This window comes from Protopterus annectens, chromosome 7.part0 (genome assembly GCF_019279795.1).
Source record: "Protopterus annectens isolate FY-2018-M chromosome 7.part0, PAN1.0, whole genome shotgun sequence".
Lineage (NCBI taxonomy): Eukaryota > Metazoa > Chordata > Ceratodontiformes > Protopteridae > Protopterus > Protopterus annectens.
In genome coordinates, this window is record NC_056739.1 from 1,614,962,381 (window position 1) to 1,614,986,059 (window position 23,679).

The window sequence follows — 23,679 nt, forward strand, 5'->3', positions numbered from 1 at the left end:
CCATGACATCATCACCGTGGAAGATGTTCATCTGTTCAGAGGGGATGGCGTTCACCTAACTGAGGAGGGCATTGCTTTGCTCTTGACTGACCTCCACAATGGAGTGAGGAGAGTTATGCATGATTGCTAACATGCAGCTTGTGAAAAGAATGGAAAACAACCATGACCAAGTAGGACCAGTATAGTAAGTAAAACACTATTATGAAATGTGTTGTATAAAATATATTTCTCTGAGTTTGGCAAATAACTGTGGTAAAGAGCTGGTGAGGATGCTGAGAAAGAACAACTGTTTCAGGAGAGTGCTACTACGTACAATCTAATAGGTCAGTGACCATCCTGTAATACTTTTTTTAGTCTGTTTTTATCAGGCATATGTAGAGTTTAGATGACAGGAAGGGCTTACTAATACAGAAATTGATCCCTTAGGTCCATTGCTGAATGGACACATGTAAAGAGAAAAGGCATAGGTAAGGCAGACTGCTGACACTGAAGGAGGTTGTGAGACTGCAGTGTTATCGGCTGTCTGAGTGGGTATCCAGCACAGCTATTGGACAGATGATATGGCCTTGCCTGCCACTGTCCCATGCCTGTCCTGGGTTCATTAGTGGAGTGGCAGACCTTACCTTGCTTTTTCTCTTTACATGTACCCATTCAGCAGTATGTTGGCTAGACCAGGAATGTGTATATTTACAGTCATATGTGTCTACATGGTAAAACAACTGTTTCTGAATGCTGTACACATGTACATGTATCAGTTTTTTAGGACTTAGGTTATGAAAATTATGATTTTTTTCATAGTTTGGTAAATAAATTTGCAAGGGAGCATGTCAGTGTGCCAAATAATACCTCATTTTGAAGACAGTATTGACAGCTCCAACATGGTAAAAGAATTGTCTGTATGTTGCACACATGTGCAGATATCAAAGTTTGTTTAGGACTTGGGTTATGGAAATTATGATTTTTTTTCATATTTTGGTAAATAACTTTGCATGACAGCATCTGAATGTGATACGTAATACCTCATTTTGAAAACAGTATTGATAGTTCTAACATGGGAAAAGAATGGTGCCTGCATGTTGTACTCGTGTGCAGATAGTTTGTTTCGGACTTAGGTTATCGAAATTATTTTTTTTTTTCATATTTGGGTAAATAACCTTACAAGGGCATATCTGAATGTGCTAGGTAATACCTCATTTTGAAGACAGTATTGCTGGTTCCAACATGGTACAAGAATTGCGCCTGTATGTTGGACACGTGTAGATATCAAAGTTTGTTTCAGACTTAGGTTATGGAAATTATGATTTTTTTTCCATATTTTGGTAAATAACTTTGCAAGGGAGCATCTGAATGTGCCAAGCAATATCTCATTTTGAAAACAGTATTGATAGTTCCAACATGGGAAAAGAATGGTGCCTGCATGTTTTACTCGTGTGCAGATATCAGTTTGTTTCGGACTTAGGTTATCAAAATGATTTTTTTTCATATTTTGGTAAATAACTTTGCAAGGGAGCATCTGAATGTGCTAAGTGATATCTCATTTTGAAAACAGTATTGATAGTTCCAACATGGGAAAAGAATGGTACCTGTATGTTGTACCCATGTGCAGATATCAAAGTTTGTTTTGGACTTACGTTATGGAAATTATGATTTTTTTTTCATATTTTGGTAGATAACTTTGCAAGGGAGCATCTGAATGTGCTAAGTGATATCTCATTTCGAAAACAGTATTGATAGTTCCAACATGGGAAAAGAATGGTACCTGTATGTTGTACACATGTGCAGATATCAAAGTTTGTTTGGAATTAGGTTATGGAAATTTTGATTTTTTTCATAATTTGGTAAATAACTTTGCAAGGGAGCATGTCAGTGTGCCAAGTAATACCTCATTTTGAAGACAGTGTTGCTCCTTACAACAAGGTAAAAGAACTGTGTCTGTGCACTATACACATGTACAGATATCACAGTTTGTTTTGTCTTGTACGATTATGAAAATTATACATTTACAATACTTCTCATCATTATGCCCATATCTTTGCAAGGAAGCATGGTGATCACACAAATGATGCATCATTTTGAAGCTGACATTCAGATGCACAACTTCTACACTAATATGTAGGCTCTGTCTCTTACAGGTGATGAGATATTATGCTTTATTTATTTATTTATCAGTTATGAAAAATAATATATTAATCATATTTCTGTGAATATCTCAAGAAAGGAGCATTACACAGTAATGGTTAAGGTATCATTTTAAAGCTGACATTCATACTAACAAATTAAATTCACATTCTATGGGTCTGCATGGTACATTGACCAAGATATTGTGCTTTGCTTTTCCAAAAATGTAACAAATATGCAAAATATCAGTATTCCTTGCCAAATATGTAATAATGACTTTGATATGCACTATCAACATTTACACTGTTGGAAAGGTCATTCTCTGCTGAACAACTTTCGCGTTTACATTTTTTGTCTAGTTCTTATAGTTAAAGAGTTATAAACATTTGTTTTCTGTATGGTATTACAAATGGATTTTCTGAAAATGTGTTCAGGCTGCACTGTTGTTCCTATGGTGGCATTAAGCATGCAGCTTTTTCTAAGCTGCTCCGGAGTGAATGAGTTAAGTATTGTAAAATCTGAGGAATGTTTGGAACAAGAGGGTCAAGGCTGTGAGCCTGGTTCCAGGTGCAGAATCTCTTCCATTTTTCTGAGTAAGCTTTCCTGGTGCTAGGCCTCCTGGCCTCCAAAATGACATTCATAACAGCTTTAGAGAGAGGTGTTGCCTGTTTGACTAAAGTATCTGCCATGTAGCCAGGTTTAGGGTTTTGAGCTGACCGTGCAGGATCTGATTGTTTTGTTGAGTCAGAAGGTGTGGAATTTGGGGCAAAATCCATGGTGGGCCCTGAGCCAAGTTCCTTAAGATAGGGTACCAGTGCTGGCGTGGCCAGTCTGGAGCAATCAGGATCATCTGTGTTTTTTCTTGTCTGGCTTTTAGGAGTACCTTTGAAAGGAGAGGCAGTGGTGGGAAGACATAGACTTTTAGGTTTTTCCAGCTGAACAGAAGAGCATCCACTTTCCATGCTTGTTTGTGATAAGTCCTTGTACAGAATTTTTGTAGTTGGCAATTCAGAGGGGAGGCAAAAAGATCTATGTCTGGGCATCCCCATTTTTGTGTTATCATGCTGAAGATTTGTGGATTCAATTTCCATTCGTGAGGGTCCATGATATTTCTGCTTAGGTCGTCTGCCAGAGTATTTTTCTTTCCTGGCAGGAATTGTGCTTGCAGGTGAACTTGGTACATTAGAGCTGTGTTCCACAAGGTCATGGCTTGCCTGCATAGGGGATAAGAATGAGTGCCCCCTTGTTTGTTTATGTACCACATTACTGTGGTGTTGTCTGTCTTTAGTAATAGTTGTCCTGGATGTAGAAGGTCCTTGAAAGCTGTTAGGGCATTTTGCACAGCCAACATCTCTTTTTGATTGATGTGTAGATGCATCTGGTCTGTGGTCCACTTGCCCTGAATGCATTTTCCTGCCATGTGTGCTCCCCAGGCGTAATCCGAAGCATATGTTGTTAGAGTTTGCCTGGCTGTGGGTTGGGTAAAAGGCTGACCCTTGTTTAGGTGACATGCCTGTGCCCACCATCGAAACTCCTGTTGTAGGCAGGGAATCATTGGAATTACTACTTCTAGACTGTGAGAATGTTGAATTTTTCTTGCAGGGAGATGGGACGTTTTTGCCAGTAGTTGAAAATATTGAGTTAGTTGCAATTGTTTGTCTGACGTGAGGTAAGTCGTCTGGGCCATTGTATTTAAGCTGGCACCCAGGAATGTAATCTGTTGTGAGGGCACTAGTTTTGACTTCTTTTCATTTACTGTGTACCCTAGAGAAATTAGCAACTTTTTTCACAAATGCCAGATGCTGTAGAAGAATGTCCTTTGTCTCTGCTTGAATGAGGCAGTCATCCAGGTATGGGTATATTTGAATTCCTTTTTGTCTGCAAAATGCAATTACTGGTGCCAGGCACTTTGTGAAGACCCTGGGTGCAGTAGATAAGCCAAAGGGCAGTGCAGAGAATAGGTACCAGCTTTGAATCTGAGGTATCTTCTGCAATTTTGTCTGATAGGGAAATGCAGGAATGCCTCTTTGAGGTCCAGAGTAACAAGCCAAGCCTTCTTGCCCAGCATGGGTAGAAGCTCCTGTAATGTCAGCATTTTGAATTTCAGAATCTCCAGGTAAGTATTCAGAATTGAAAGGTCCAGTATAGGTCTCCAGGCTTTGTCCTTTCTGGGGACCAGGAAGAGTCTTGAGTAAAATCCTTGTCCTTGTTCATGTTGTGGTACTTTTTGTATAGCTCTCATGTCCATGAGGGCTGACATTTGTTTTTGTGCCTCTGCCCATTGATTTTGTGGCAGGTCTGGCATTCCTTTTAGCTTTGGTAAAGTATGGAAGTGGAATCTGTAACCTTGAGACACAATATTCATGACCCATTTGTCTTGGGTGATTGTTTGCCAGTTTTGAGAAAAAAGTGCTAGTTTTCCCCCTAAGGGGGCTTCCAAAAGGGACGTGCTTGATGTATGCAAAGGAATGTCATTGTGACTGTTTCCTGTAAGGTTGAGACTTCTCCTCACCTCTTTTTGAGGTTGAGGTGCCCCACTGTCATTGTCTGTTTGAGCCTTGGGGTTGAGATCTGCTTCTTGGGCATCTGTATCTGCCTCTCTGTGGCCTGTCTGACACTGGAAAGGACCAATTTTTTGTTGACCAATTTCTGCTAAACCGAAGTGGTTGTACCTGTAAGAAATCCTTGACTGTTTGCATAGATTTAGTTTTATCCTCCATTTTCTTTAACACCTCTTCTGCATTAACACCAGACAAGGTATCATGTTGTAAAGGAGCATCCAATAACTTTGCCATAACAAGATCAGGTAAACTTTGTTCTTTTAACCAAGCATGTCTTCGAATAACAGAACCTGTAACTGCGGCTCTACAAGAGGCCTCTAAAGAATCAAAACCACATTGCAGAGTATGTTTTCCCACCTGTTCAACTGCATGCAATAAATCCTGCATTTCTTTACAATCAGGAGCTTCTGAGCTAGCAAGCATTTTCTGTTTTAATTGAGCCATTAATTATTGTTGGTACTTAAGCATGTGAAACTGGCAATTTAAAGCTCTTACTGCTAAAGTTGCAGACATGTATACTTTCTTCTCCCATCTATCCAAAGCTCTGGAATCTCTGTCAGAGTGAACTGGATTTTTTGCAATGGAAGCCTTAACCCTTTTTAGACCCTGGGAAATAGTTTCTGGATCAGCAGTAGGGTTTTTGTAAAGAAACTTGTGAGAGTCAGGGACTCTATAATACCTATCTGGCTTGGCTGGAGCAGGGGGCAAAGAGTCAGGAGATAGGCTGGATTCAGAGAACACATCATCCACAATGTCTAGCACAGGCAGAATAGCCAGGGGCCTGTGCTGAGGCAATAAGAGGAAATCCCTAAGCCTTTTCTTGGATTCTGAGTAATCCTGACTTTCCCAGTGAAAATGTTCCCTCATGGTATGTAAAGTTTCCCCAAAAGAATAATCCTCAGGAGGAGAGGCTGAAGAGATAGATTCCTCAGCATCAGAGTCCTCATAGGGGGGTAAAGAGTATCCCTGGTCTGAAGAGGAATCAGAGGAAATGGAAACCTGATCAGTGGAGTTGTAGTCTGTATCCTGCCTAGGCCTTTTCTCAGGAGGGAGATGGGAACCCCTGATTAGAGTAATGAGGTCTTCGGCCATTTTACGCATCTGTTTCTTAGGCATGGAGGACTGTCCAGGAGAATGCTGCACTTGTTTCTTTGTCTTTAATGGTACCTTTGTCTTGGCTGTTGTTTTAATGGTAAGTTGTGAAGGTCTGAAAACACCCTCAGAAGCCGATGCCTGCTCAACGGCTCTGGACCCATCTGAGGGATTAGTTTCCATAGGCCCAATACCTTGAGTTTCCAGAGGCCTAGATGTCTCCACATGGGAGTCGGAAGTGGCCTGTGGCTCTGAGGTAGCGGGTGTCACTGAGAACTGGCGAACCAGCGACTGGCCTAGAAGAGGTTTCGTCATCGGTTTTGGACCTCGGATGCCTGTCTTTATCCTTGTCTTTGCGTTTTTTTGGTATTGAGGTCATCGGCTGATCCGACGGCATGGTATAATTGAACCTTCGGCCAAAGTAGTGTAAAGCAAAATCAAAACGTCTTTTTATAGTGCGTTTGTTGAATCTAGCACAAAACCAACAACTAGTGACATCGTGATCAGGGCCTAGGCATGGAATAAAGTAAGAGTGGAAGTCCTTATGAGGTATTTGCTTCCCACAAGAAATACAATTATTAACTTTTTCTGACATCGGTCTGAGGCAAGAAAAAGGTTTCCCCAATGGGGTACTTAGCTTTATTGAAGACTTCCAATCTGAAATTTGACTTCGAAAATCTCAGGAGTCGGCCGACTGGCACTTGCGAACTGCTTCTGCTTTGGGCACCGCGCGGCAAGAACGACTAAAGAAAATGGCGTTGGATGCATATTATATACCCCTGGTGCACTGACATCAGGGAAGAAGTGACAGCAACCGACGCCGGACCAAGACTTTGGAACTTTGGCTGACTGCGGGACCACCTGATGGCAGGATAACCCAAGTGTGATGACTGCAGCAATGTAACACGATGAACATGATATAAGGTGTTTTCTACTGGTTAAAGGGTGCCCTTATGTAGACACCCTGATTGGGTCTTTATAAGGTTGTAAGATAGGATATCTTGAAATGGGGTAGTGAGAAGATAAGGTGCACAAAAAAAGAAGATACGAAGAGGGGTGTGTTGGAGGAGGTGGGAGAGGAGGAGGATTATATTTCTGGCAGGGGAAAGACCCCCCCCCAGTTGTCAATTTTTTATTTTCTATTACAGGGAAGCTGGGGAAGGAAAAAAGGAAGAGGGTATAGCAGACAGGATTAGTGAAGAGTTAAGGAAAGCGTGCAACATAAAAGACAGACAAAGTAAAGAATACTACAGTGGGTTGACAATAGTGGAGAACACAAGACATACAGATGGCAGGCAGCTAGAAAAGGGCAAGGGTGTGGAGCTGCTGGAACAGGTTTCACCTCAGTTATTCTCATTGCCTGATGTACCTATGGTGACATGGCTGGAGGCCTCCAGTGGCTCAATGGATGGAAGCAAGCATGTCACCATGTCTATAACCTGTTGAAGGTCTTGCATCTGTTGAAGGTGACTCTTTACCACCCACTCAACCACATCCCCTGAACAGGCCCCACAAACTAGCTCAGTCTGCAGCTTTCCAAGCTGCACACTGGGGTGCCTACAGGACTGGAGCCACTGCCCTTACTCTGTGAAGATGTTCTTGGTGAGCAGGGGGAATTGGAATTGCCCCTGACCTGGGAGGAACAAGGTCACTGCCCTTAGGATCATTGGGCCTGTTGAAAATGGAACATATAAAGGACAGAAAGAAAAAATGGAAAACAATGTATAAATAAAAGGAAGAGAGAGGGGAGAGGGAAAGAGAGACACAAAATGGAGACAAAAATGACTCATAATTTGCTGCCACAATATTTTATTGAAAGTGCATAGTAAATATTTATTAAGTAGGTATAATGCATGCATTTGTGCTATGTATTTATGACAGCCCCTCTCCGGGCCAGTAATCCAGGAGCCTGAATCCTCACCACTGACACTGGAAAGGGACATTCACTCTGAAAAAAAATGGATATACCCATTATTTCCAGATGCAGCCCTCTGCATCAAGCACAATTTCCCTTAAGAGCACACAGGGAGCACACTCAGTACATGAGGTGGTTTTCCCTCAATCTGCAGATTCCCAGTACTCCCCACTGGCACAGCTATAGAGTTGAGTCCTCAGCCAAGTGTCCAAGTCAAGTCCTTCACCACTCTCTCTGTGAAATGAATGGTTTGTTTATATGCTCCAAGCAGCTGACATACACACAGTCTTTGAGATTTGATTTACACACACACACACACACACACACACACACACACACACACACACACACACACACACACACACACACACACACACACACACACACACACACACACACACACACACCTGGGAAAGACTGGTACAGATTTACTAGCTATGTTCAATAATAAATAATAAAAGAACATGAAAATATGAGATATCTATTTATGATAAACACCAGAGTTTCAATCACAAGAAATATTAAAATAACACAGATGAATAGATTCACACAGAAAAACAGTACTTAACTAATCTCACTATATTTTCCTGACTGATGTAAAGAATTACTATTCCCTGGTCACTTACTAGAGCAAGGCAAGATGAAGTAGATGAGGGGTCCTTCTTTGTCAGGTTACAGAAAACTGGGTGCAATGAGACTTCAGTCTCCTCTAGTATTAAATGTCATTTTTGTCCCAGATTACAGAATGACATTACATACATCTGGTCATCTGACTTCTGGTCAATAATATGCACACATAGAGTTATGCTCAGATCTTTTGCAGCTTCTGGAAGTCATAAAACAATTTCAAACTTCTAGCCTTCCAGAGTAGCAATTAGTTCACGGCAAATACAATACAGAAACCTTCCTAGTACAGACTTTTTGTCTCTGGCTGCACTGGGAACTATAAGATACAATCTTTATGGTCTAAGCCAGGTAGTTTAATTTTAGAATATTTTTCAAAGTCAGCTGCAGCTGGAATGTGATTTACCTCTTCTCTTCCAGTTTCCTCTGTTACAATATATTCATTTCAACAGTTACAATGCGTATATTTATAATCAGTTGCTACATGCATGTATTTTTCTTTTATGTGCCACTGTTGATACATTTTTAACACAAACAAATTTATAAATACATTTTCAACACAACCATGTGTACAAATCCGTTTGATATTCAAATAACATAATTCTTTACTAAATTCCAATTAGCTGTGCTAGCATACTATATGTTACACATCCACTGCCCTACTTCTCCTGGCATAGCTGGCAATACCTCATATTGTCACATCTCCCCCTTCAAGTCTCAGGCTAGTTTTTCAAGTGAAATAAACTAAAGAAATACAAATAGTGGAAAATAATAACTCAGGGCTGACCACAAGCCAATAAGTCACGAAAATTTATTAAAAAATAAAATACATTTACATTAAGTGCTTTCATTAGAATATATCAGAGACTTCATCAGAATAAAATCAATACCAAATAAACCATATTTAAATATCCCTCCACCATAAACACATGACCAAAATCAACCAATGACAATTTAAAACTCATTTAAACATACAAGACACCGCCTGATACTCTATCCAATCACCTATCCAAGTGTATAGATTAAACTATATAGGATCATAATCTCAATACACTAGCTAATGAGATATCATTTAGGCCAGGATAATTATAGGCATTTAATTTAATTTGCCATTTTAACTCTTTAAGCTCCAATGTGTCATTCCATGGTCCCTCATTAACATAATTTCTAACTTTGTCAATGCCCATAAAACCAAACCTATGATCCAGATATTTAATAAAATGTTTAGCTAGAGCATTGTTTTTTGTTTTGTTTTTAATATCCAAAGAATGTTCATATATGCATTCTTTAAATTTTTGTTTGGTTTCCCCACATAAAAACACTGACATTTCCTGCAAAGGGTTAGATAAACTATGCCCTTGGTGTTACAATTACAATAAAAATGTTTTAATCAAATACCCATTCACTTTTATTTCATTTTGGGTCAGCATGTATTTACATTGGTTGCATCAACCGCATTTGAAAGTTCCATTTCTTCTACTTAAGCGCAAGTTTGTATCTTCCCTAGCTGTTTCCAAAATCTCTTTAAGGGATCTACCCTTCCTAAATGTAATCATAGGTTAATTCCCTATTGTTTCCATATAGCCCTCAAATCCACTGAAAAGATTCCAACACTTTTTTAAAATTTCATAAACATAAATATAAGCAGGTGTATAGGTAGTAACACAGGAAGGGGAGATATTGTTCCTCACATTCCTTGTTTTAAATAAATCACACAAATTACTGATGTTATCCATCCCAAGTAAAGGTCCATATTGTCCACTCAACCTTTTTTGTGGGACCTCCATTAAAGTGTTTTCTGTCATCTTTAGTGGGTAACTCCAGGTCTCAAACATATTCACAAGAACTTGGGCCTCTATATGAAAGGTACTATCCTCAGTGACCATCCTAGTCAACCATATGTATTGGCCTTTAATACCCTTTTTTGATGAACTAGGTGACAGCTAACAGTGCCAAATGTGAAAGGGTGTTCGAATATGTGGGCTTTCTATAAATATTACTCATAAACCTGTTGTTCATTATATCCTTTGAAATGTGCACATCCAGTTATGTGATGTCTGTACTACTAAAAGTGGAAGTAAACTTCAAAAAAGATGTAGTCTGGTTCATATATTCAACCAAAGATTCAAATTCCTCTTTAGATTTCTTCCACACAACAAACACATCATCCAAAAACTGGATGTACATTCCCCATGACGGTGATTCCAATCTGCTAAACAAATATTTATTTTCTCATTGCAACACAATAATATTAGCAAATATGGGGGCACAAGCTTCCCCCATAGCACACCTTTCTTTTGCAAAAAATAGTCCCCAGCCAAATACACATAGTTATTTTTCAGCACAACCTCCATCAAGGTGTCTAATCTCATTGTTTGCAAATTTGGTAGAATCAACCAAAAACTCATGGAACCATTCCATACCTATATCATGGGGTATTATGTTGAACAAGTTAATGACATCCACAGTGCCAAAACTTACTTCTTCACTAAACCCTACCTTACTAATTTTAATAAAAAACTCCCATGAGTCTTTACAAATATGGCTGTAACCATCCAGCACATTTTTTAGTTTCAAGTCTATAAATTTGGCAAGAGGGTGGGTTACAGATTTTGATGCATTAACTATGGGTCTCAAAGGAGGTTCCTTTAAATCTTTATGTATCTTGGGTAGACCAAATGTTGAGGGCACAACAGGATAATTCACATGTAACAAATTCCAATAATCTTTATTAATTTGTTCCTGGTGTAACATATCCTTTAAAAGTAACTGTCTAATAATATAAAATATGAACACTGTTTAACGAGGCTTCCTCATAAAAATCGGAATCATATAAAAATTCAAACATTTTACTTAGATAGTCAGTATTATTCATTATCAGAACCCCTCCACCCATATCAGGTCTCATAACCCTTATGGATTTGATGTTACATCATTTTTTTAAGAGTTTAATTTGACTTCCAGACAGCTTATTAGTCCATTGGTTACATTTATTTTCTATAAAATTTCTAAATTCACATTCACATATTCTTTCAAATGCAATAAGAGGCATGATAACAGGGGAATTGAATATACTAGATCTTCACAATGTGTCTCACACCAAATCACTATTCTCTTTCCAAACATTATCTTAAAGTTCAAATTTCTTAAATGCATCTTTAAATCTATTATTAACTCCTCTATTCATATTTCGGTGGCGGGTACAAAATTAAAACCTTTACATAAAAGGTCACCATAAGCATTGCCACAAATAATATCAGTATAATTAAAATTTTTAAAGTTACCTCAGCTGTTTGTTGTGACACTAGATCCAGTGTTCACCTCATCCATGCTGTTCATTTCCTTATTAAACAGTAGCATTAGTTCTTCATTCTGTGAGGTATATTCCTCCTCCTTCATTGGTTCTGATAGTTGGTCCTATGTTGGTTTTGTTCCATTTGTAAATTGTTCGTTCAGTTCCTCAATCTCTCTGAATGCATTAGAAGAACCCGGTCTGAAGGGGGTGTTACTTCCTCAATCACATCATCTTCCTCCTCCATTCTGTTGGTAGGTGTTTGTTCCCCTTCCTGAATATGTGCCAATCCATTCGGTTTGGGGTACGCCTTCCCCTTCCATGGTCAATTTTATCATGAATGAATTTCTTCTCCTTCCTAATTTTAACTGCTTATGTAATTTTATCTTATTTTAGCATCCCAGTGCATACTTTTTGTCTCTGGCTGCATTGATAACTATAAGATACAATCTCTATGGCCGAAGCCAGGTAATTTAATTTCATAACATTTTTCAAATTTATCTGCAGCTGGATTGTCATTAACCTCTTCTCTTCAAGTATCCACTGTTAAAATATATTTATTTCAACAGTTACAATGCATACATTTAATTAGTTACTAGCAGTTGTCCAGCAGGATCCACCATGGATATATTTTTTAACACATGCAACTTTACAAATACATTTTCAACATAAGCATGTGTACAAATTAGTTTGATAGTCAAATAACATATAATTCTTTACTAAATTCCAGATAGCCGAGCAGGCATATGTTACACATCCACTGCCCTATTTCTCCTGGCATAGCTGGCAATACCTCACATTGTCACAGTATTACATTGATTACTAATGCTGCTAAATGGTACTACTATTGACCTTGGTACAAAGGTTACTTATGGTTATTTAATTATTTGTGTGCTTCTGTTCTGATTACAATTTATATTTAAAAGAGTTCATCAAAAATTGTAATATAGTACCTTCATGTTTTTGCTACAGAATGGAACAGATAATTCAGGACTGTCCTTTTTATACTTATACAACAAAATGATTTATACTCATGTCTGCCTTTTGTCAAACATTTCAGCCTTCTGTGAGACAGTTCATCACAGTGGCATTCCTCCCCAGCTATAGAAATAAGAAGAAAAGGAATACATATTGCTTACCTGTGTTACACTTGTCTGCACAGCTGTGGAACACATCTTTTTTTCTCTCGTGTATTTTTTTTCTAGATGATGTGATACAATGAATGCATTAATTAAGTAAACAATATAGTAGGCCTTGCTACAGTAATGCAGACTACTAGCAGTAATGACCACTTTGCTTATTCCCTAACTATCTTTTTTTTCCTTTCCTAACTTATTATTATTTTTTTTTGTTATAAAAATTTTTTATTGGATTTGATGCAATGAGAGGAACTAGTGTCTCTGGAGAGGGGTGGAGGAAGGGTTACCTATTGCTGGATTGCTCTTAAATTTATTTTCAGGCTGCTAACTTTAACAAAAACCTATACTTGATCACTGTAATCTGCACTATGCTGTGCAATGCTTACCTGTAAGGTACACAATTCCTACTTAGTTTTAAAATGAATGGAACATTACAGCATGCAAAAAGTTGTATGCGGGTCATACACTTGCTGACTTATTTTCTACCCCCTCTCTGCCTAAGGTATGATGGCTAGCTCTTGTCAGCCAATTTGTCAGTTCATCAAGTATTCTGGAAATAAATTACATACTTTAGAAAAACATGCAGTTTGTACATGAGTATCACAGTACAACTTATTTCTGGCTAACACTAACCAGTGGAAATATATCTATATCAATATGTATATGTATATGTATATCTATCTATAGAGGTGAACATGGTTGCATTACTTAAGATAGTATACTTGTATACATATATCATATTCCTTATCCTTACGTATTCAGTACCCATTTAAATTACAGAAATACAGAAAAAAATACTAACTATGGAATTCAGGCCTTCTCTCTTGCAACTGTAGTATCCAGTGATTCCCCTTCATCGGTGCAGGTAATCATACCTGTCCCCACAGTTCTGCCCAGAATGAGAGATCCCTGTCAGGGATTTCTGGTGCTCCCAACCCCTGCCAAAAATCCATCTTTTTTCACTCAGAGCCAGCCAGGAGTTAGCTCCAGCTTCTGCAGCAGGTAGAAGAGAATCTTGGTCTGTTTTTCAGACCACACTGGGGATTGAACATGGGCTTTTACAGATGCCATAGTTTGAACTGCAAGTAAAAGAATGTATGTAAGTGCAGGACAGTGGATAAGAGGGTGTAAACCACACCTTCTGAAGTATGACATCAACATGACCAACCAATACAGTCATATAGAGGTAGCACCTATGGAACTGGTTTCTCAGTAGTAGCACTAAAATCTGAACCCCTGTGACTAGCACTTGCTCTAGAACCTGCTGGAAAGCACTAGGAAGCCTGAAACTGATACAAGCACTCAACTCTCCTTGTCAATAAGGAGAAATTAATCGTAGGCACTAAACAGCCTATAATTGCAAAGTACCTTGCAAAGGTAAGGGAAAACAGCTCTTAAACTTTACAAAAAAAGCACCTAAACAGGCATGACCAAGGGTCAGCTTCTGGTGATTTCTCCTGTCCACCTGGTGAATCTGGGCATACTGGGACAATGCAGCAACTGCCTCATGTACACAGACAATCCTCTCCTCCTACCACCCAACACTACAACCTGTGAGAGATGCACTTACATAGCCAAACTGGAAGCAAAGCTCTCTCCGGCCAAGATTGTGCTAGACAGCCAAGAGGAGAAGGTTAACTCTTGCACTACATCTCTAGCAACTCATAGCCCTTCAAAACCCACACCATCAACACCCACACATAGCAACACTAAACTCACATACGCGGAGGCCCTTAACATTAACCTGCCCAAGCAACAAGGACCTCCAAAGCTGAAACGCAAACAAACACCAATCACAACCAAAGTGACACGTAGCTCACAACACCAGTCTGCCACCCAACAACAGCCCCTAAGGCAAGACAATGTACCCAACACTTTAGTCATATGTGACGCTATAGTCAGGCACACTGATGTCCCACTCACCAGGCTGAACAAGGAGAAAATTACAGTCAGCTGCCTGTCGGGTGCCAGGATCCACCATGTAACACATGCACTCAAGTCACTCCACAACAAGTACAAATATGACTCTGTCATTGTCCATGCTGGAGTGAATGACTTGAGACATACCTCCCTGGACTACATGAAAAGAGACATGGAAGAGCTCTTGGATCATGTGGCCCAGGCAGGTATGACCCTAGCCCAGAGTAGCATCCTGCCTTCACCCAGAATGATACCACAGTATAAGGACAAAATGATTGACTTCAACAATTGGCTAAGCTTCTGGTGTCATTCAAAGGGGATCCAGTATTTGTCTGCCTGGGAGGACATGATCGACAAACTGCGATGCTTTGCCAGAGATGGTCTGCACCTGTCACTCCTGGGATTCAGGTTACTGGCTAAAGCTCTTGCCACCCCTATAGTGCCTTTCTTAGGCAAGGTTCAAAGGATAAAACCACCACCGTAACAGATACAAGCATGCAAAATCTGAAGGTAATGCTACTCAATGCTAGAAGTCTAAACCTCAAAATGCACTCTCTCGACGCACTCCTAAAAATGGAGAACATCGATATCTGTGCAGTAACTGAGACCTGGTTCAAGGCTCCAGAGAGCATGCCTGCAATACCAGGCTACAACTCTTACCACAATTTTCAGCCACAAAACCAAGACTGAAGCACTAAAGGTGGAGGAGTGTCTATATTCACCAAGGATATTCACACCTTCAGGCTAGTTGCCCAACACAATGCATCTGAAATTCTCCAGGTGCAACTAACACTAGGTAAGACTGCAATCCAAATTGTAGCTTGTTACAGATCCCCCACCATGCCCCAAGATTCTCACTACACCTTTCTAAACATACTGGAAAATATTAAGATACAACCAAACACCCTAATATTGGGTGATTTCAACTACCCTGCGCTTAACTGAGAAAACTACTCGGGTACCAACTCCTTTTCCCAACGGTTCTTGGAATTCATAAATTCCAATGCCCTGGATCAACTAATCCATTGTCCACCATGGGCTCCAATATCCTAGACCTGGTCATTGCCAACATGGGAGATAGATGCTCCACACCAGTGGTCACCCCCTCATTTGTCAGGTCTGCCCATAAACAAATCACCCTTGGCATCCACATCCTACCCCACCCCCCAGTAAGGAAACCTCCTTAAAAAACTTCTCCAGAGCCAATGGCATGCTACTGAAGTCAGAAGTGACAAACTTCATGACACCCATGCAGATGGGATCTGAAAGTTTGACTGCAGAATCTTACACTAAGGCCCTGTACAAGCACATCCACTTGTGCATGAATCGTGCCATCCCAAATAGAACCAAGATGCTCTTCTCCAAAAGAAGGAAGCCAATCTGGTGGTCCCCTGCTATAAACAAACTATACAACAGAAGGAAGAAACTGTTGCAGAAAAGAGGAAAATCCTAGGATGCAAAAAACTCCCTCACCAGCCTCAGTAAGAAGCTGAGATCCCTCATAAAATCCTCAAAAGCTAGTTACAAAAATAAAATTGCCAAAGATTCCAAAGATAACCACAAGGCATTCTATAGTTATGTCAAGAATCTAAATGGCAATGCTCAGATCTGCTTTGAGCTACAACAGAATGGCATTAAATATACTGATCCCAAGGATATTGCCAATATCCTGGCAGATCGATTTACTGCCAACTTCACCCACTCTCACCCCCATTGATAACTCTAAAACAATGCTACATACAAAGTATCAGAATATTTTATCTTGTAGCATACATAATGGCAAACACAATTCTATTGATAGCTGACCTCTGTCAATGAGTATTTGTTAGAACTAGAAGGTGATCCACACCCAGTGGGAGTTAAACGTACACACTCAAAAGAGCTGTACTGGAGGGAATGAGTTAAGATCAATTTAACAGAAGCATATAGTTACTGATAAGGTATGGCAATTGTGATTTTTTTGACAATGTTAAGAATCACAGGAGTAGGAAAGTGTAGGGTGCCATTTTGACAGCTGGCATACTTATATTTTGGTACTTTCTAACCTTTACTTTCATTGATAAGGGTTGTTGGACTTTGGACTTTTCTGTGGGCCATTGCACTTGCTATACTTGTCAAAGCCTTGTTTGACTTACAAAGAAGTAAGGCAGAATGAAATTAATTAGCATGGTTATGATAACACTACATATATAATTTCTGGTTGCAAAGAATAATAGAGAACAATTAAAATAACACTCCATATGCTTTTGCAATATCTACTACTAAACTGTTGCAATGTGGGTGTTATGCATGAGTCTGGGTTAATTGTAGCACTCAATTAATGCTTTCAGGTTACAACATGCTGTTGCAGCAAAGATCTAGACATCAGAGAGACAACTTCACTTCTAATGAGAACCACATCCTAATAGATGCTCTCAATGCAATTTAAGGCTTGGAATCCAGTGATGACTGACATCAGTCCTGTGGAGAGAAGGAACTACAAATTGGTACAGGGTAGGAAAAGAGCAAATGACCTAGTGGGACACACGAAGAGCAAAGCTATGCAGAATACCATTGTCCACAGCAGCACTGGTGGTGATTCTTCCACAGTGCAATCATTAACATCTGATGAGCAGTACCATCTATCTATAAGGGGCAATGACTATGATGCAGATGACGATGCTATAGGAATCATCAAAGGAGACATGGACATAAGTACTTTTGGACCACTGCAGCAGCCATAGGTGATGGCAATACTTCATGCTGTCATATACTGCACAGCATAGCTGTGTAGGTATAACTTATTACATTTTCTATCACCAGGTGTGAATGCAAAAAACTCACACCAGAATGCAAAAAAATCGCTCTTTTTGTATAAGTCTTTATATCATCTGCTTATACATAAATCATTTCTAGTTGCCAGAGGTCTCAACATATAATCACTTATGCCTTCACAGGCTCAATACCAGAACCAAACACTTAATAAGCACAACCGAATGAAGTTGAGAGCACAATGGCTGTCAGCATGATGTCATAACTCTCATATTTATGTCATAGCTTGAAGACAGTGACACACAGTCGCAAAGTGTACTGGCAGGACCCTAGACCCTACACCCCATAGCAAGTACATAACTTTATAAGCAGAGACATGGGCTCTCACAATCTACAGAATGAGGGCATAACATTGCAACTAGAAGAGCGGGGCACCACATAGCTTAATACCAGTCTTTCTGTGAACATCAAGAGCTCATTCAGAAAGATGCTACCATTTCAGAGTTAGTAGTACTTGCTGCGACACCATTGCAAAAGGGAGCCAGGCAAAGGCATATCTCACAGCTAGATTTAGAGACATGCAAAGCCTTGGCTGCCCAGCAGCAGCAACAGATGTGCTATGACATTGTTCAGGCACACGCCACTGCCACAGAGAGTCAGGTAGAGATGGTTAGAGAATGGCAAGGTGTACATGAAGAATTTCATCGGCACATGGGAATTGCAGAGGGTAGGGTCAACGTTATGATGATTCTTATGCACACAGTATGGTGGTACACACAACATCCATGTCCGCCTCCCTGCACACTATAGTAAAGACTTACCAGACTCACATAGTAAGCACAGCTGGACCTGGAAGGGTGAGTGTACACACATGTGGGGGCACAGTAGGCTGCACACCCATGTAAGTCTCAAGGTAGTGCTACAGCAACTACAGGTAGGCCTTTTCAGCCTTCCACAAGACAACTATAACCTCACAGTAGAGGTCTCGGTCCTGCAGTACTGTCAGATCAGTGTAGAAGTTCCCCTGCTTCCAGGAGATTGTGACATCACAGTGGGTCACCATCAAGCTCTCATGATTAATAGGACCACCGACTACACTTTTATTATGTAGCATTGTGTATGACACCTGAGGTATATAATTATATTTCAGACCGCAAGAATAAAAGTCGGGCATGTATAGAAATACAGAACTACTTATAACATGCATAAAACTGTGATGATACTATGCAGAACTAAAAAAAGTTGTAGGTCTTTTGATCTGATACTGCAAAGTATTATTTCAAATAGTATTTTGTGGGTACTGTGGGGGGTGGGGGATGTACAAACTGGACAATGCATTTGCTACTGTAATAAATCCTGCCAGTGAAACTAGTACTGTTGCCACTTTATCCTCAGGACTGTACAAATGATGACTATTTACTAGTTCAGATGGCACACAGGATTGGTGTTGATGAAAGCACTAACTAATCTGATGTACAATCTCACCTGTGCAAGCACCATAGAGCACAGCAATGGCCAACATTACACATGCAAATTTCTCCTGTATATGCAGTAATTTATAATTCCTTTATATTAGTACTTGCAATACAACCTGAGAAAGCAACAAGTAATGAACATTCCTACACCATCAGTGCTATACAAAATGTGTACTTCTGTATAACTTTAAATGATCATAATACTTAAAGGAGTTATTACACTTCTCCTTATGACTTTACCATTAACCATGCAGATCAGACTTAACAGTTAGGCATCAGAGTGGAACTATGACAAACAAAATACATACAGCAATAAATTAATGGTGCATAAAATAATTTCTTTGAATAGTAATGAAACATTCTAAAGAACGTGACAGTAGACCATGCATAACAAAAAAGGGAGATTTACTACTTATACCCAGTAGTGCAACATAGTGTTAACAGTTAAACACTAATAAAACCAAAGAATAACACTAAGGAAAATGGGTCCAAATGAACTGCCAAAAATCAAACTCAAGAACTTAAAAAATAATAAAGTTTATTGAGAGTTTTGGTAACCAAGAACAGGAGTTCATCAGAATACTTCACACATTACATCACTTCCTTATATATAATAATTTAATGAAATCAATAATAATTTAAAGAAGTCATTTAAAAAGCTGATTTAAAAAGACATGTTCCCAATAACTATAATAAAAATGTTCACAAGGAAACACACTAATATTAACAATATTAATAGTTTAACACCATACATTCAGTTATAATTTCAAAGCATTTAGTTTGAGTAATGGTTGGACTGAAATAAATTCATTCAGACCCAGCATTGCAAGTGCATTCAGACTTAGCTGCCATACCAGTTCTGTGTGTTCCAGTTTAATTTCCCATTTGCCACCACTGGAGCTGGTTTTAACCTGCTCCGATATGGCAAAAGAGACATTGTTATATTGTGGGCATATTAATACATGTTTAAATAATGAATTATTTTCGTTTTTATTCTTAATATCATAAAGATTCTTGTAAATTATTTTATGTAAGCACCTTTCAGTTTTGCCCACATAAAAACCTGAACAACCCAAACACTTAGCAATATAAATAACTCCTTTGGTGGAACAAATACATTTTTATAAAAATACCTTGGAACTTAAACCATTGTCAAATAATAGAGTTTCACCTTTCAAAATATAAGAACATAGATTGCAATATCCACACCAGGTAGTACCATATTTCTTCACATTAAAATCTATGTCAGTATGTTCACTCGCTTCAAATATATTTTTGAAATTATGGGCTGTCTTATAAATGAAAAACTGTACTATACTAATTAGTTATATACAGTTGGGTTCACCCTTAATATATTACAATTCTTCTTTACAATATTTTAAACCTCTCTGCTCAGATTATTATATTTCAGATCTAAAACTTGTTCGAACCTGCCTGTAGAATTACTACTTGTCGTATTCAAGTTCTTCCTTGTATTAGACAGACCCACCCCCTAATAAAGGTTTGTACTTGCCTCCCCATTCAGATAAAACTTTGTTACTAATACCTTTAACCAACCCTTCAGGGTAGCCTCTAGAAATAAACATATTGGCTATTACATATGATTCACTAATCACATCCTCTCTAGCAAATGTCATCCTTGCCACCCTAATTCAGTGTCCTTTCCCTAAGCTCTTCTTCTGGGAAAATGGATAACAACTAGAAAAATTTAAATAAGAGTACTGAAGGTTGGTTTCCTATAAATTTTGGATTTAAAACCATTATCAAAATGCATAATCAGTATGTCAAAATAATTAATTTTACTCTTTTCGTAATATGAAATAAATAAAAAAAATCAGTTGTATTATTCAAATAATCCAAAAAATGTTCAATATAGGATTTAGGACAGTCCCATAAAAATAAATATGTCATCCAAAATCTTAGATGCAATTTGGTATACTTAAAATATGCACAATTAAAAACATGTCTTTTTTCCTATGGAAGCAAAACTAGGTTGGTATACACCTGGGGCACAAGCTGCACCCATGGTTAACCCCTTGGTTTGTTTAAATAATTTGCCTTCAAAAAAATATATAATTGTTGTCCTATACAAGAGAGGTCAACTCAGCAACGATATTAATTTTATCATTAGAAAGAAACTCATTGTCAATTAAACTATTGTGAAATAGATCTAAACCTTCATCACTGGGAATGACTGTAAATAAATCAATTTCATCTATTGTTAGGAAGACTAAGCCTTCTTTCCACAAATTATCCTTGAGGTGCCCTAAAAAGTCCCAATGAATCTTTCAACAAATGGGGGGGCCATATCATAAACTGGTTTCAACCATCTATTAAAACTGCCAGGGGATAAGTCTTCAACCCTTGAGCTACAGCTATGGTTCTAAAGGAGGGGGGGGTGGAAGATCTTTATGTTTTTTAGGGATACTGAATATGGTAAGCATAGTAGGTTTGGAAATTTTCAAAAAAAATTTAAGTCTCAAAATCAGTTCTCTGATTAATTAAATAATCTTCCAACAACATATCAATTTTATGGCATGCTTTATTAACTTGATTCTTGAAAACAGGGGTATAAGTTTCTGTGTTGTGTAAAATATTAAACATGACACTAGAGTAATCAGTTGTGTTAAAAAGCACTATACCATGGCCTTTGTCAGGCTTCATAATGCACACAGATTTATCCTTGCATCGGTTGTCAAACAGGGCTCTTTCCTGTTTGAAAAGATGGATTGACGAAACTGTCTTGTGCTCCTTCTCCTTTGTGTAAATATCATCCATAACAGCCTTTTCAAATATATTAATTAAAGGGTGGGGTCCATCTGTGGGTTGAAAATATTCCTCTTATTAGTATTAGTATAATTATTTATACCTGTAAAATACATATCAACTTTTTTTTTTATCTTGGGGGGGACTAAATTTAACTTTCTAGTAAATAAGTTCAATTCGGCCAAAGAAGCAACCAAATCAAAGCTGCTTGCGGGAACAAATTTAAAACCCTTTTGAAATAAAAGAAAATGTTCATTGGTAATGGTTTATTGGTATAATTAAAACTGTTATAACCTTTCTAAGAAAGCATAATACAAATTTTCCAATATTCAGTACCTCTTCTTCTCCCCCTGGTTTCTTGATATAAAATTTCCCCTGAGGATAGGTATGGAATTCATTGTGCTTCCCCCTAGATCTACCAGCTGCTTGGAGCACCTAGCCCTGGTAAGGCAATGGCCTATAGCTGAAGGAACATATAGAGTGGACTATTGAATATAATAAAAACATTATGTATTGTTACTATTATGCACAAAGTCCAGAATTTCAAGACAGAAGATATTCAAAAAGAGTAAGAGAGAAAAATTAGAGGAAAGAAAAATACTTGCACAAGAAAAGTGCCAAAAGCTTTAAATCCAAAGGTGAATAAAACCCATAATGTTTGGAGTCTGATAAAACAAATGAATACAGTAATCCAGGCTATTAACAGAAACTCATGTGATATAACAGAAGTAAACAGAACATATTACTAAGCAACTAAATTGGATAGGGAAAATTCTGCAATACAAAAAAAAAGAAAACAAGGAGGGGGAAGCAGAAAGAGGATTAATACAGTAGATTCATGAAAAACATTATGTATACCAAGAAACTTTGGGCCGATTGGAAAAAAAGCAACTAATGAAGTGTGAAAATGTAAAGAACAAAACCTGGAGATTTTTGAAAGGAAAGGTGGTGGTGCTGCAGTAGCATTGTCGCCTCACAGTAAGATGCTATCCGGTTCGATTCTCAGCTAGAGCGTCTTCTGCGTGGAGACATGCGTGAATGGGTGTACCTTCATTGAAGGTTGTGCTTCAGGGCTGGTAACTCAGCACGTAAAAATCAACTACCAATCATTAGCGGACCGGAGTTCCGCTGTGGCAACCCCTAACTGGGAAAAGCCGAAAGACACAACATAAAAAGAACATGGACATAGGAAAGAAAGAGAAATCTGATATGGTGCAATATTTATGGGAAGGAGAAAGCCAAACTAATAAATACAAAAAAGCAGCTCCAAAGGTATTTGAAGAAAAATATAGGCAAAGGCATCCAGATATGGAAAATTTCACAGTACAAAAAATAAGATCACAAAGGGGAATGTAGAACAGAAGATTAGTAAAGCAAACATTAAACAAATAGAAGCTGAAGTTATGGAATACCTGCAAAGTGAAGGAATTAGTGTAGGAAGGTTAGCACAGGTTATGTCACAGCATGACAGAACAATGAGTCCCCAAAGTAAGGAGAAACAGGTTGAGCATGAGACATCTAAAGAAGAAATATGGATTTGAGAAAGAAAAAAAGATTTAATATGGTGCAATATCTGTGCAAAGGAGAAAGCAAAACTAATCAATACAAAAAAGCAGCACCAAATATATATATGAAGAGAAATACAGGCACAGGCATCTGGATATGAAAAATTCCACAATACAAAAAAATAAGAAAACAAAGGGGGAAAGCAGAAAAGGTTTAGCAATGGAGAAGTTAAAGAATTAGAAAAAGTTAAGGATTACCTGCAAAGTGAAGGATTTAGTTTAGAAATCCAACTCTGGTAATATCACAGCATGATGGAACAATGACTCCCCAGATTAAGGTGAAACAGACAGAATGGGAAACATCTGATTACTTGCCACATGAAGATGTTCTGGAGCGTTTAGATGGAAACCAGTACAAAACTTCAGCTGGAGTTGCACTGCAAGGGAAAGAGTAGTAAACAGTGACAACTCTGATGTAGTCAGTTTTGTAGAGTGATAGGCCAGTGAGTTCCCACAAGAAA